Source organism: Protopterus annectens, chromosome 8.part0 (assembly GCF_019279795.1).
Source record: "Protopterus annectens isolate FY-2018-M chromosome 8.part0, PAN1.0, whole genome shotgun sequence".
NCBI classification, from domain to species: Eukaryota; Metazoa; Chordata; order Ceratodontiformes; family Protopteridae; genus Protopterus; species Protopterus annectens.
Window position 1 is genome coordinate 410743210 of NC_056741.1, and position 15476 is coordinate 410758685.

Below are 15476 nucleotides of genomic sequence, written 5' to 3' on the forward strand. Positions count from 1 at the left end.
CCACAGGAATTCCTTTTGAAGGCATGGAATGATTGGTATCATGGTTTCTAAACTGTGACTGTGTTGAGACCATACACTCCTTAGGTACCATTGTAATTTCCTCATATGCAGCCTGGCATGTGGGATTAGAATTATGCAGGATGCCATGTAACCCAGGGCCTGCAGGATTTTCCTTGCAGTAAGCTGAGTTTGTCTTGTCAGAATCATGAAGTAATCTGGAAGTTGTTTATGCTTTTCTTCTGTGAGAAAGGCCATTTGGGTGGTTGTGTCCAGATCTGCACCCAAAAAGGTTATCCTTTGGGATGGTACTAGTCTTGACTTTTGGATGTTGACTGTGTATCCCAAGGCCTGTAGCAGGTGTATGGCATAGGCCAAGTCCTTTGTCAAATTTTTCTTGTTGTCCGCTTGTATTAGGCAGTCGTCCAGGTATGGATAAATTTGAATTCCCTGTAGTCTGCAATGTGCAATTACTGATGCCAGGCATTTCGTGAATACTCTGGGTGCAGTAGATAAGCCAAAGGGCAATGCTGAGAATTGATAATGCTCTGATCCTGCAAGAAATCTGAGGTGTCTTCTGCAACTTGGTCAAATAGGGACGTGCAGGTATGCCTCCTTGAGATCTAGAGTCACCAGCCAAGACTCCTTGCCCAACATGGGAAGAAGTTGCTGTAGGGTCAGCATTTTGAATTTTGGCACAATGAGATAAGTGTTCAGTGCGGACAGGTCGAGAATAGGCCTCCATTGATTTTCTTTTCTTGGTACAAGGAATAGTCTGGAGTAAAATCCTTGGCCTTGTTCTGGACATGGTACCTTTTCTATAGCTTTCATCTGAAGTAAATTGCGGATTTGTCTTAAAGCCTCTGCCTTCTGATTTGGTGGGAGGTTTGGCATGCCGCTTCTTTCAGGCAAAGTGTGGAAGTGAAACCTGTATCCTTTGTCTATTATTTGCAGTGTCCATGTATCCTTTGTAATATAATGCCAGTTTATTGAGAATAAAGCCAGCTTTCTGCCCAAGGGTGCTTCCAGTTGATCCCTGGTAGGCGGAATCAGAGTCAAGTCATTGAGCCTGTCCTGTAGTAGTGGTTGTCGTCGTAGCTGTTGCAGTACTCCTCTGGTTGGCAGGCTGCCACTGACGGCCTCTGTAGGAGCCCTTCGATTGACCTCTGCCTCTAGAGCGCCTGTTCCTGCCTCTCTGGACTCTGTCAGAGTCTGGAAAGGACCAATTCTTTGTAGGCCAGTTTCTGCTGAATCTCGGTGGTTGAACTTGCAGGAAATCTTTAACTGTTTGCACAGATTTTGCTTTTTCTTCAACCTTTAAGATCTCCTGAGCAGAGGAGCCAAATAAATTTTGTTTCTCCATTGGAGCATCCAGGAGTTTAGCTTTGACATGGTCTGGCAAAGATTGCTCCTTCAGCCAGGCATGCCTACGAATAACTGCCCCAGTCATAGCTGATCTAAATGAAGCCTCCAGTGCATCATAGCCACATTTTAAGAAATGATTACTAACCTGTTGTGAGTTATGTACCAAATCCTGAAGGGATTTATGGTCTAGGGGTTCAGGAGAAGAAAGTTTCTTATTCAGTTCATCTAACAAATACTCCTGGTACTGTATCATATGAAATTGACAGTTTAATGCCCTGACAGAAAGAGTTGCAGATGTATACACCTTCTTTCCCCATCTCTCTAAAGCTCTAGACTCTTTCAGAGGGTAGAGGATTTTTGGCAGTAGCGGCTGCAACCCCTTTAGGGCCCTGAGAAATAGTTTCTGGGTCTGCAAAATGGGCTTTATACAGATGAAAATGAGAATCCGGGACCCTGCAGTTTTTATACAGATGAAAATGAGAATCCGGGACCCTGTAGTATCTGTCAGGTTTGGCAGGGGCCGGAGGAAGAGTATCAGGGGCTGTACTGACATCATTGTACACATCATCAATTACATTTAGAACAGGAGGTATAGCTAAGGGCCTATGCTGAGGCAAATGCAAAAAGATCCTTAATCTTTTTCTAGAATCAGAGAAATCCTGACCTTGCCATTGAAAATGCTCTCTCATGGAGTGTAAAGTCTCACCAAAGGAAAACTCTTCAGGAGGGGAGGCCGAAGGGATAGATTCCTCTGCATCTGAATCCTCATAAGGAGAGTAAGCCCCTTCCTGGTGGTCTGACAACTCAGATCCATCCGTGGAATCATCTGAGGAGTGTGGTTCAGAGGGGTTAGTCCTGGGCTTTTTGTCTGAAGGAGGTTGAGAGGCCCTGTCTGGGTGAGGTTGTGAACCCCTAATTAAGGAAATAAGGTCCTCAGCAAGGCTGAGGATCTGTGAACTAGAGGAAGGCCTCTGGGAGGTAGATTTGGCAGGCAAAGCTTTTGAAAGTTTGGCAACTTTAGCCCTAGAAAAGGCCTTAATGGACATGGAAGCAGGGGGCCTAGCTGCCCCACGTGCAGGGGTAGAAATGTCGAAAGGTATGGTGTCGGACAATTCCTGAACACTAGCTTCGGTAGGTAGTTCTGAAGCAGACTCAGCCAGAGCCTCTCGGGCCTCGGTGGTCGGAACTATGGTTTCAGAAGAAGGAATCACCGAGGACTCGGTTTCGGCTGAAACAGAGACACTCGCGGTAGGCCTAGCCGTGGTTTCAGCCGAAACCGCGGGCCACGAGTGTCAGTCCTTTTCCTTGCGTTTTTTGACCATATGCGAAGTCGGAGTCTCCGACGGCATTTTATAAGCAAAAGCGGCTCCAAAAAATTCCTCTGCAAACTCCGACTGACGTCTAAGAGTTCGTCGGTTGAAGGAGGCACAGGCTAAACAGGCCGATACGTCGTGGTCTGGGCCTAAGCAAGGAAGGCAGTAAGAATGGAAATCCTTATGAGGTATTTGTTTCCCACAAGTTAAACAATTATTTACTTTGTCTGACATCGACTGAGGCAAGAAAGAGTCCCCAACGGGGTACTTAGCTTTTTTCGAAGTCTTCGGTAGTTGAAATCATTGGATCTGACCGACCGGCACTTGCGAACAGCTTCTGCTTCGGGCACCGCGCGGCAAGAAAGACTGGGGAAAATGGCGTCGGCTGATGCTTTTATACCCCAGATGCTCTGACGTCAAGGAAAGTGTGACATCAGCCAAGGCCAGACCCAGACTTTGGAATCCAGCCGACCGAAGGGCTGCCTGAGGCAGGACAACCCATATGTTATGACTGCAGATGCATCCTTGAAGGACATCTTCGGTTTCTGGAGGAAAATCAACAACCGGCACCGGTGTAGTCTCAGAGACCGAGGAATGTGTTAACGCGGTGTCGGCCTGGAGCAGTTGAATTACCGCTTCCGAAGGGACCGAAGCACTCGTGGAGGGCTTAGGCGTTATATCTGTGGAAGACGCGGGCCGAGGATGTCGGTCCCGGTCCTTTCGTTTTTTGGTAGTTTGTGCTGTCGGTTGTTCCGACGGCATGTTGTAAGCGTAGGATTCGCCAAAAAAGTCTTTGGCAAATTCTGCCTGGCGCCTGAGAGTGCGCTTATTAAAGCAAGTACAGGCAGCACAGGCCGAGACATCGTTGTCTGGGCCCAGGCAAGGGAGGCAGTAAGAATGGAAGTCCTTATGAGGTATTTGTTTACCACAAGACAAACAATTAACTTTCTCAATTTGTTCTGACATCGGCTGAGGTAAGAAAAAATGTTCCCCAATGGGGTACTTAGCTTTTAGATGACTTCAGTAACTGAAAACGCAGGAGCTGACCGACCGGCACTTGCGAACTGCTTCTGCTTCAGGCACCGCGCGGCAAGAAAGACTGAAGATGGCGTCAGCTGATGCCTTTATTCTCCAGCCGCTCTGACATCGGGGAGGAGGAGACATCGGCTGACACCGGACCCAGACTTTGGAATCTGGCCGACCGAAGGGCTGCCTGAGGCAGGACTATCCATATGTCAGGACTGCAGTTACATTCTTGAAGGACATCTAGAATTTTAAGGAGGAAGCTCTTGCAGCACTCGCAGAGCCCTTAGGCAATAACAGCCTAAGTGTATGTGCCTGTGGTGAGATAAAATTAGAAATTACAGTTTAGAAGCTCCTGCATCGCTCGCAGAGCTCACATACTTCTTAGGCACTAACAACAGTGTCTGTGGCAGAATAATAGAAATGTAAAATGTGGGAGCTCCAGCAGCTATCGCAGAGCTCGCAGCAACATGGTTTTAGGCCATTCCACAGTACATCAACTGCCCTACTATCCTTTACTGACTCCATAAATAAAAATCGTAACAATAACTTATATTCCTCTGCATTATTTATTGACCTATCAAAAGCCTTTGACATGGTTAACCACAACCTACTGCAAGACAAACTAAAGGCTCACTCTCTAGATCCTCAAGCCATACAATGGTTTAGATCTTATCTGGAAAATAGACAGCAAGCAGTACTTTGGCATAACATCCTGTCTTCACTACTACCAGTAAAAATAGGAGTACCCCAGGGCTCTATCTTAGGTCCCCTACTCTTCTCCTTATTTATTAACAACTTACATACTAACATACCCCAAGCCACCTGTATTCAGTATGCAGATGACTCCACCTTAATCTGTACAGCAAAGAGTATAACCTCTCTCCACTCTCTCACCCAAACTGTTTTTAAGAAGGTTGAAGACTGGTTTATGCAACACTGCCTCCTCCTAAATCCCAAAAAAACAAAACTACTACTCTTTACTCCTACTTATAAATCACCTGTTCCTTCCTTCTCTATAACCTCTAACAATGGTACCAACATTACCCCAGAGACTACAACCCGCCTACTAGGTGTAACTATTGATAATCAACTCCGCTATGGACATACACATTAACTGTCAACAAAAAACTTGGCACCCTCTATAGAATAAAACCCTTTCTTACCCCTCCTGCAAGAAAAACAATTGCCCAGACTCACCTCATTTCCACCCTTTTCTATGCCTCTGTTATATACACCAACCTATCCAAAAACAACCTCTCTCTCTACCTGTTATAATAGCATAACTAGATTCATCACAAGCTCCCCCTTTAAAACTCACCATTGCCTTAACCTCAAACAGCTTGGCTGGCTAGAACTTCATAGCCACATACTCTACTACTTATTACTCAAAAGATCCTATACCACCCTAATACCCCTATCCTCACTAATCTTATTACACCTTATACGAATCTACCTACACTACGCTCTGCTAACAAACTTCTAGTCTCCGCTAATAAAGCTAACAACAAAGCTGGGGATTCACTCTTCTCAAACACTGCAGGAAAATTCTGGAATCAGCTTCCTGCTGACTTAACTTCCCTTGCTTCTACTTCTCTGTTTAAAGAACATCTCAAAGCTCATTGGCTCTGTCCATGCACTAACCCAGATTGACATCTTTTCTCACTTCTGTCCATAACCCTATACACTACTCCTATAACCTTTACCTCCAAATTAACTTACTACTACTGACTCTTACTCAGGAATTTTAGATTAATATATATATTCTTTTCCCTTTTCTAAGACTTGCTTATACCTTCTACTGTGAGTTGTAGAATTGTTTAGTTTAATTTCCACTAAAAGTGTTTAGTTTTACAAATTTATTTTATAACTGTTCTCTATCAGAGTGCTAACTCTGTATTGTACTTCTCATAGTTATATTCATTGTTAAATTTCCCATTTTTTTTGCTTGGAGCTTTTCTCCCCGGGCCTCTACTGAAAATGGACATATATCCAGCTAGACTAGCCCGGTCAACAAATGTAAAATAAATAAAAAAAATAAATAAATAAATAGCTACAAGTAGTTGTCGTGGGGGCTCGCAGACCCCTTAGGCACTAAGAGCATTGCATGTGGCAAAATAGAGTAGTAAATTAAAATGTAGGAGCTCCCGCTGAGCTCGCAGACCCCTTAGGCACTAACAAGATACTAGAGGAGTGGTCGCTGATGTGTACACGTCTTAGGCACTAATGTGAAAGAAAAAACGGTCACTGCTAAGCACAGGGGGATAAGTAAATGATCCCAAACAGCTACGACATAGTCGAAAGCCAGGGGAGGTAAAAGAAAAAATAAAATGGCTCCCGTTTTTCCCAATAGAGCTGATAATAACCCAGAAAGCAGTTTAAAGTAAATGCATGAATACGAGTAAGTTTGTAAACTAGCAGTTAAATCCTATCCTGAAGTGCCAGAGCATTTATGCAAATAAACACATTTAGGTAAAACGAATTACTGACTGTTTCAAAAAAGTCAGAGTATGTGTTCAGAATAAAAAATGCATGTAGACAAGCATTAGGCAAGAAACAAACAAAAATGCATTCAGACAAGCATTATGCAACAAACAATTGGTAAGTAGTAAAGTCCTTTTCTAAGCAGTAGAGTGTTTTGTACAAAAATTAATGCAATTTAAATAAGCAGTGTGCAGACTGTTTCCAAGTATCAGAGCATTTGTTGGCAATAAAAGCATTTAATAGGCAGTCAGTCAGTTAAATCCAAACCTCTGCAAACAACAGAGCAGAAACTGAATAGTTTCTTTCTACACAAAATAAGACATACCAAGGGGTGAGTGAAGTAGCAGCACTACTGCGTAGGCAGCCCAGTGGGGGGGGGCAGGTGGTGAGTTCTAGCCAGGCGTTCAAGAAAAATGGCGCCAGACAGGTAGTGGCGTCTAGACGTAAACTCTGGGGAGGTGGGGGGCAGAGGGGGAGGGGATAAATGAGGTAGAAGGGGCATGCTGGGAGTTTGCTAGGGGACAGAGATGGGAAGGGAAGGAGTAAGGAGGAGTAGAGCAACAGGGCAGAAGAGTTCATATGAAAAAGTATCAGCCACTGCAGGTTGGAGCAGAGGTAAGTAGGTAGAAGTATAGTAAGACTGGGTAGAAATTAGTAGAGTTTGAGCAACATTCGTGGAAAAATATAAGGTAGGGAAAGTGGAGTAAAGTTAGGGGAGGTTTGGCTTTGAAGTATTTAGAGGTAAAGTTGGAAATAAAAGAATTAATAGAGTAGGAGCAGGCAGAAAGGTGCAAGGATGGTGCCACCTAGTGGAGAAATGAGAAATGGCAGGCAGAGAAGGATGGGGAGTAAGATAGAGCAAAGACTCTAAGGTGCAGTAAACAGAGAAAAAAGTGAGAGCCTTCAATGGGGTACAGAAAAAGGATAGGTCACAGAGTACCAGTGAGATGGGAGTTGTTGTGGTCTGCAGTAGGCTGCAGAGTCACACACACTGAGGGACTGGTTAACAAATATGGAAGTTTACCTATTTGAGATTAGGTATAAGGCTACATACATTTACTGAAAAAAAGTTTTAGGGATTCCACGCTGAGGTTCTGTTTCAGGTGAGCCCAGACTAGTGTGTACAGAAGTCCAGGTAAGCCGAGTGAGCTTTTGCAGGAGGTAGTCCGTAAGTTCAGGAGGTAGAGCGGGACCTTCAGGAGTGGAGTAATTTACTGGAAAAAAAAGTTTTAGGGATTCCACGCTGAGGTTCTGTTTCAGGTGAACCCAGACTAGTGTGTACAGAAGTCCAGGTAAGCAGACTGAGCTTTAGCCCCAGTCATAGCTGATCTAAATGAAGCCTCCAGTGCATCATAGCCACATTTTAAGAAATGATTACTGACCTGCTGAGAGTTGTGTACCAAATCCTGAAGGGACTTACGGTCTAAAGGTTCAGGAGAGGATAGCTTTTTATTCAGCTGATTTAACAGAAATTCCTGGTACTGTATCATATGGAATTGACAGTTTAAAGCCCTGGCAGAAAGAGTAGCAGATGTATAAACCTTTTTACCCCATCTCTCATGCTCTTGACTCTCTTTCAGAGGGTAGGGGGTTTTTGGCAGTGGCAGCTGCAACGCCCTTTGGGCCCTGAGAAATAGTTTCTGGGTCTGCAGCATGGGCCTTATACAAGTGGAAGTGAGAATCCGGGACCCTGTAATATCTGTCAGGTTTGGCAGGGGCCGGGGGAAGAGAATCAGGGGCAGAACTGGCATCATTGTATGCATAATGAACAACTGATAGTACAGGTGGTATGGCTAAAGGCCTATGCTGTGGCAAGTGTAAGAAAGTCCTTAGCCTTTTCCTAGAATCAGAAAAATCCTGACCCTGCCATTGGAAGTGTTCCCTCATTGAGTGTAAAGTTTCCCCAAAGGAAAATTCTTCTGGGGGGGAGGCAGAAGGAATTGAGTCTTCTGCATCCGAATCCTCATAAGGTGAGTATGGTCCTTCCTGATGGTCTGATAAATCTGATCCATTCGAGGAATAATCAGAGGAGAGAGGTTCAGGGGGTTCAGTCCTAGGCCTTTTGTCCGGAGGAGGTTGTGAGGCCGTCTGGGTGAGGTTGGGATCCCCTAATCAGAGATATAAGGTCCTCAGCAAGGCTGAGAATCTGAGAACTTGAGGGTCTCTGTGAGGAAGCTTTAGTTGGTAAGGCCTTGGAAATTTTAGCTGCTTTAGCCCTGGAGAAGGCCTTAATAGATATGGAAGCAGGGGGTCTAGCTGCCCCACGTGCAGGAGTAGAGATATCCAATGGAATGGTGTCGGACAATTCTTGTGCGCCTGCTTCTTCGGTAGGAATTTCTGTAGCCGACTCAGCCGGGGCCTCTCTGGCCTCGGTTGTCGGAGGCATGTTTTCGGCAGAAGGAAGAACAGAGGACTCTGTTTCAGCCGAAACAGACACTCGCAGCAGGCCTAACTGTGGTTTCAGCCGAAACTGCGGGCCGCGAGTGTCGGTCCTTTTCCTTGCGTTTTTTGGCTAAATGTGTAGTCGGAGTCTCCGACGGCATTTTATATGCAAAAGCGGGACCAAAAAACTCTTCTGCAAACTCCGACCGACTTCTAAGTGTCCGTCTGTTGAAGGAAGCACAGGCTAAACAAGCTAATACGTCGTGGTCTGGGCCTAAGCAAGGAAGGCAGTAAGAGGGGAAATCCTTATGAGGTATTCGTTTCCCACAAGTTAAACAATTATTTACTTTGTCTGACATCGGCTGAGGCAAGAGAGAGTCCCCAACGGGGTACTTAGCTTTTTTAGAAGTCTTCGGTAGCTGAAATCTCTGGATCTGACCGACCGGCACTTGCGAACAGCTTCTGCTTCGGGCACCGCGTGGCAAGAAAGACTGGGGAAAATGGCGCCGGCTGATGCTTTTATACCCCAGAAGCTCTGACGTCGGGGAAAGTGCGACATCAGCCGAGGCCAGACCCAGACTTTGGAATCCGGCCGACCGAAGGGCTGCCTGAGGCAGGACAACCCATATGTTATGACTGCAGATGCATCCTTGAAGGACATCTTGTTTGCTTAGGCTGGCAGCTTGAGGAGATGTCAGGAATAAGCCAGGCTGCCAGGCTGAGGGTCTGCAATTGGGGATCCATGAATTCTCCACTCCTCTGGGTCAGGAGTGTTGGGATCTAAGGTAAGTGCCATGGTGGCAGGGGTGACTGGCTGCGCAGCAGTGGGTACCAGTGCTGGCATGGCCAGTCTGGGGCAATCAGGACTGCCCTCTAGTTTTTCCTCCCTTATTTTGAGCAGTATATTTGAAATGAGTGGTAGAGGGGGAAATGCATAGACAGAGTTTAGACAGCCAGGCAAGAATTGTGCTAACAGGTTTAGTTGCATGGCTGAGGCAGTGTGCCAAAGCGTCATGGCGAGCCTTCAGAGAGGATAAGAGGGAGTCCCTCCTTGATTGTTGATATACCACACCACTGTGGTTTTCTGTTTTGATCAGTAGAGGCCCCAGGGAGAGTAGGGTTTGAAAGTTGTCAGGGCGTGCTGAACAGTGAACATCTCTTTTTGGCTGATGTGCAGATGTATTTGATTTGGGCTCCATTGGCCCTGAATGCACCTGCTGTCCAGGTGAGCACCCCAGCCATAGTCTGATGCGTCTGTATTAAGGGTCTGGGTGATGTGGGGTTGTGAAGGGAAGTCCCTTGTGGTAGCATGCTGCTGCCCACCAAAGAAAACTTTCCTTAGACAGGGTATCATTGGTATAAGTTTCCAGGTCTTGAGAGTGTTGACACCAAAGGCTTTTTAAGTACCAGTGCAGTTTCCTCATATGCAGTCTGGTGTATGGAATGTGTAGAATGCAAGAGGCCATGAACCCTATAGAGTTGCAAGACTTTCCTTGTGGATAACTAGGTTCTGGAGGCTAGCTGAGAGAAGCAGGCAGTCAGGTAGGCTTGTTTGTCTTGAGTAAGGAATGCCAACTGGGATGCTGTGTCCAGGCTTGCTCTCAGTAATACAATTTTTTGTGTAGAGATTAGTTTTGATTTCTTTTCATTGATAGTATACCCCCCTGGGAGGTCAGCAGGTCCTTTACAAAGGTCAGGTGCTGTAGCAGTTTTTCCAGTCTGCCTGACTCAGGCAGTCGTCCAAGTATGGGTAAATTTGAATATTTCTTTGCCTGCAAAAAACAATGGCAGGAGTCAGACAGTTTGTGAAAACTCTTAGAGCAGTAGATAAGCCAAAAGGAAGGGCAGAGAACTGAAAGTGCATTGATCCTGCCCTGAAATCAGGTATTTCCTGCATGATTCCATGACTGGGATGTGTAGGTAGGCCTCTTAGGTCTAGGGTGGCTAACCAAGCATCTTTGGAAAGCAGAGGTAGAAGCTGCTGGACGGTAAGCATTTTGAATTGTGGTATCACCAGAAAGGTATTTAGAATAGACAGATCAAGGATGGGGTGCCATGCGCCCTTTTTTCTCGGTACCAGGAAAAGTCTGGAGTAGAAACCTTGGCCTATCTGTGCTGCAGGAACATGCTCTATTGCCCTCATGGAGAGCAGGGAAACAACTTGCTTTCTGGCCTCTATCCACTGTTTGGGGAAGATCTGGGAACCCTTTTGGTGTTAGCAGTGTGTGGAAATAAAATTTGTATCCCTGGACATAGAGGACCCAGCAGTAGTTGGTAATGGTGGCCCAGTTGCTTGTGTGGAAGGAGGGTCTTCCTCCTAGGGGCATGAGCAGGTGGGGCAGAGGGCGGGGGGTGGAAGTGTAAAGTTAAGTTCTTATCATAAGGGGGTGGCTTTGCACTCTGTTTTTGAAGAGGAGGAACGCCATTGCTTGGATCTCTGGGGCTGTTGTCTGGGGGTCTACTTCCCCTGGTTCTGGGCTTAGCTGACCTGGAGGGGGCAGGAAAAGACCAGTGCTTGGAGGGGCAATGCCTACTGGACCTGTAAGAAGTCTGTCTGCATAGATTTAGCTTTTTCTTCCATCTTTAAGACCTGTTCTGCCTTAGTGCCAAATAAGTTGCATTTGTTCAAGGGTGCGTCCAGTAATTTGGATTGGATATGGTCTCGCAAAGTCTGTTCAAGCCAATCATGCCTAAGGACAGAACCAGTGACTGCTGTCCTGCAAGATGATTCTGGGGTGTCAAAACCACATTGTAAGGTGTGCTTAGTTACTTGACTTGCAGAATGCATCAACTCTTGTAACTATTTTCTGCACAAGCAGGAAAAGGAGATATTTTATGTTTGAGGAGTTCCATGGTATGCTGCTGATACTTCAGCATGTGGAAGACAATTTAAGGCTTACTGGGAGCCGAAGGTAAAGAATCAGGGGTCAGGCTCGACTCCGAAAAAGTATCCACAATGTCTAATACAGGGGAAATGGCTAAAGGCTTGTGCTGAGGGAGAAGGAGGAAATCCCTGAGCCCCTTCTTTGATTCTAAGAATTCGACTCAGTGAAAATGCTCCCTCAAAGTATGCAAGGTTTTACCAAATGAATAAATCCTCAGGAGGAGATGCCAATGGAATAGACTCCCAGCACCAGAATCCTCATATGGAGGTAAAGATAATTCCTGATCAGAAGAGGAATCAGAAGAAATAGAAACCTGATCTGAAGATTCATAGTCAGTGTCTTGCCTAGGCCTCTTATCTGGAGGGGGATGGGTACCCCTGATCAAGGTAATAAGATCTTCAGCCATTTTGATCTGTTTTTTAGGCATAGAGGCCTGTGCATGTGGCTCAGTCATTGTTTTTTTAGTTTTTGAAGGAGTCTGCCTTTGGTTTTGCAGCTTCCGGTTTGATATAAAAATGTTAGTCTGAAAACCCCCTCAGAAGCCGGTGCCTGCTCAGCGGCTCCAGACCCATTCGAAGGAGATGCATTCATTGGTCCAATATCTTTAGTATCTTGCGGCATGCCGGACTCCACATGGGTGTCAGTAGAGGCCTATGACTCAAAGCTAGCAGGCATCAGGGGCTGTGAATGCACCTCATTGAGTACCAGCGAAAGGCTTAGAAGCTTCGTAGTCTGTTTTGGATCTCTACTGCCTTTCTCTGTCCTTTTCTTTGCATTTTTTGTGAACTCCGGTAGTCAGATTGCTATCAGACGTCATCTCTGGGTAGTTAAATCTGTTCCCCAAAATACTTAGATGCAAAAATATACCGACGGTTAATAGTGCATTGGTTAAATCTAGCACAAAACAGACAGCCAGACACGTTGTGATCAGGGGCCTATGCAAGGAATACAGTAAAAATGGAAATCCTTATGGATGCATTTGCTTCCCACAAGTAATACAATTAACTTTTTCTGACATTGGTAAAAAGCAAGAAAAAAAAAAAAAGTTTCCCCACAGGGGTACTTAGCTTTATTGAAGACTTCGGTTCTGAAATGGGTCAGTAGTCGACCGACCGGCACTTGCAAAATGCTTCTGTTTCGGGCACCCCGCAGCAAGAAAGACTAAAGAAAATGGCGTTGGCTGCATGTTTTATACACCCGACGTCATGGAAGAGGAGACCGCAACTGACGCAGGACCCAAGACTTTGGAATTCAGGCCAACTGAAGGCAACCTGCCAGCAGATTACCCAAATGTAATGACTGCAACAGTGAAACACAAACATCATCCTTTCTCCTTTATTCTGAGGATTACAGAAAAAGGTAGGCAAATGAAGCCACACTAGACACCACCTTGGGCATAAATGATAGGTTAGTCCTGAGGGAAACCCTGTCTGCATGGAAGATAATGAAGGGCTCCCACAGGCATAAGGACCTGCAATTCAGACACTCTAGCTGAAGTGATGGCTAGAAATAAATCTATTTTCCAGGAGAGGAACTCTGCTGAAGCAGCACTTTTAAAGGGTGGAAGCGTGAGTTTTTCCAATACCAAGTTGAGGTCCCTGGCAGGGGTGGGAGCTCTCCTGGTGTGTGTGTGTGTGTGGGGGGGGGGGGGTATATTTTTGGCTCCTCTCAGGAACTTTTTTTGGCCAGGGAATGAGAGGGATTGCTCAGTATTATAAGCCGAGATGGCAGAGGCATGAATCTTAAAGAAAAGGATAAGCCTTTGTGGAGCATTTCTGTTGAGTAATCTAGTATAGGAGGTAAGCTGGGCACAGTTGTCCATTCCTTGAGACTGGCTCCAAGAACAGCATTCTTTTTCACTTTTCTGAATAGGATTTTCTAGTACTAGGCCTCCTTGCCTCAAGAACATCCAGCACCTGTAACTGAGGGTTGCTGGTTATGAGTTCAGGGGATTAGCCAGGCTGCTAGGTTCAGGGTTTGTAGCAGAGGATGCAAAATCTGGCCCTCCTGCAGGAACAGCAGTGAGGAGGTCTGAGGCAGGTGCCATTGCACAAAAGTGGGTACCAGTGCTGGCATTGCCAGTCTGGTGCAATCAGGATTGTCCTTGGCTTGTCCTGTTTGATCTTTAGTAGAACGTTCGAAGGGAGGGGCAGAGGGGAAAGGCACAGATTGAGTGGTTTTCCCATGTAAAGGACAGAGCATCCACTTTCCATGCTTGGCTGTGGGGAGTTCTAGTGCAATATTTGCTCAATTGATAATTCTGAGGGGAAGCAAAGAGGTCCACCTCTGGTGCCCCCCCCCCCACCTGTGGATCAGAAGCTTGAATGATTTGGGTTCCAGTTTACACTTGTGTGGGTCCATTCGATTCCTGCTCAAGTAGTCACAAAGTGAATTTAGTTTGCCTGGCAGGAATTGAGCTTGCAGGTGTACTCGATTGCTCAAGGCTGTGTTCCACTTAGCCATGGCTAACCTGCAGAGTGGGAAGGAATGGGTTCCCCCCTGCTTATGTACCACAACTGTGGTGCTGTCTATCAACAGTTGCCCTGTTAGAATAAAGCATTTGAAGGCTGTCAGTGCATTCTGTACAGCTAACATTTCTTTTTGATTGATATGCAGGTGCATTTGCTTTGGGCTCCGTTTGCCTTGAATACACTGTCCTGCCATGTGAGCCCCCATGCATAGCCTGGAGCGTCTGTTAGGGTTTGGGCAGAAGGGGGTTGGAGTGAAAGGGAGTCCTTTGTTGTGGTAGCAGGCCTCTGCACACCAAAGGAACTCTGCCCTTAGGCAAGGAATGATGGGAAGTGTTTCCATGATAGGAAGTATTTCCATGTCCTGAAAATGTTGACACCAGAGACGTTTCAAGTACCACTGAAGTTTCCTCATATGCAGTCTTGCATATGGAATTAGGAGAATGCAAGAGGCCATGAACCCTAGGGCTTGCAGTATTTTTCTTGCAGAAAGCTGGGTTTTGGTGGCCAGTAGATAGTTGTTTGTCAAGTTTGTTTTTATGGTGCGAGGATTGCCATCTGAGAAGTTGTGTTCAAGCTTGCTCCCAGGAATACAATCTGTTGGCTGGGTACCTTGTGACTTCTTTTTGTTGGTGTACATCAGTGAAGTCATAAGTCTTTACAAATGCCAGGTGGAGTAGCAATTCCTGACTGTCCGCCCGAATCAGGCAATCATCCAAGTATGGGCAAATTTTAGTTTTTGCTCTGCCTGCAATGTGCAATGACTGGAGCTAGGCATTTTGTGAAAACCCTGGGTGCGGTATACAAGCCAAAGGGAAGTGCAGAGAACTGATGGTGCATAAAGTCTGCTCTCAAATGTAGATATTTCCTGCAAGATTCCCCAATGGGGATGTGCAGATAAGTTTCCCTTCAGTCTAGGGTGTCTAGCCAGGAGTCTTTGGCTAGCATAGGGAACAGCTGTTGGAGAGTAAGCATTTTGAACCTTGGAACCACCAGGAAGGTGTTGAGATTAGACAGATCCAGGATAGGGCATCAGGAGTTTTCTTTTCTGGATACCAGAAACAGTCTGGAGTAAAAAACTTGTCCCCTTTGCTCTGCTGGGATAGGTCAAATAGCCTTGATGCTGAGAAGAGAAAGTATTTGCTTTTGGGTCTCTGACCACTGGTTTGGGGGAGGTCTGGCCATCCACTTGGCATTGGCAATGAGTGGGAGTAGAACCTGTACCCCGGGTTTACAATGTTCAAGACCCATCTGTCCTGGGTGATGCACTCCCAGTTGTTTTGCATGCAGGGCACGTTTTCCTCCTAAGGGTGCAAGCACTTGGGCAGAGCTTGGAAGAGGTAAGGATAAGTAACAGATTTTACCATAGGATGGAAGCTTACTACTTCCTGTTTTAGAGGTGGGAGCACTCCATTGCTTAGATCTGTGCATTACCTGAGACTGTTCAGCCACAAATGAAATATAAGGTCCGTTTTAAGCACTTTTAGTCTCTCCTTATAGGGAGACTTCAGATAAGACATCTACACATGCAAAGTTTAAATAAAAAAATCAGTCATGTG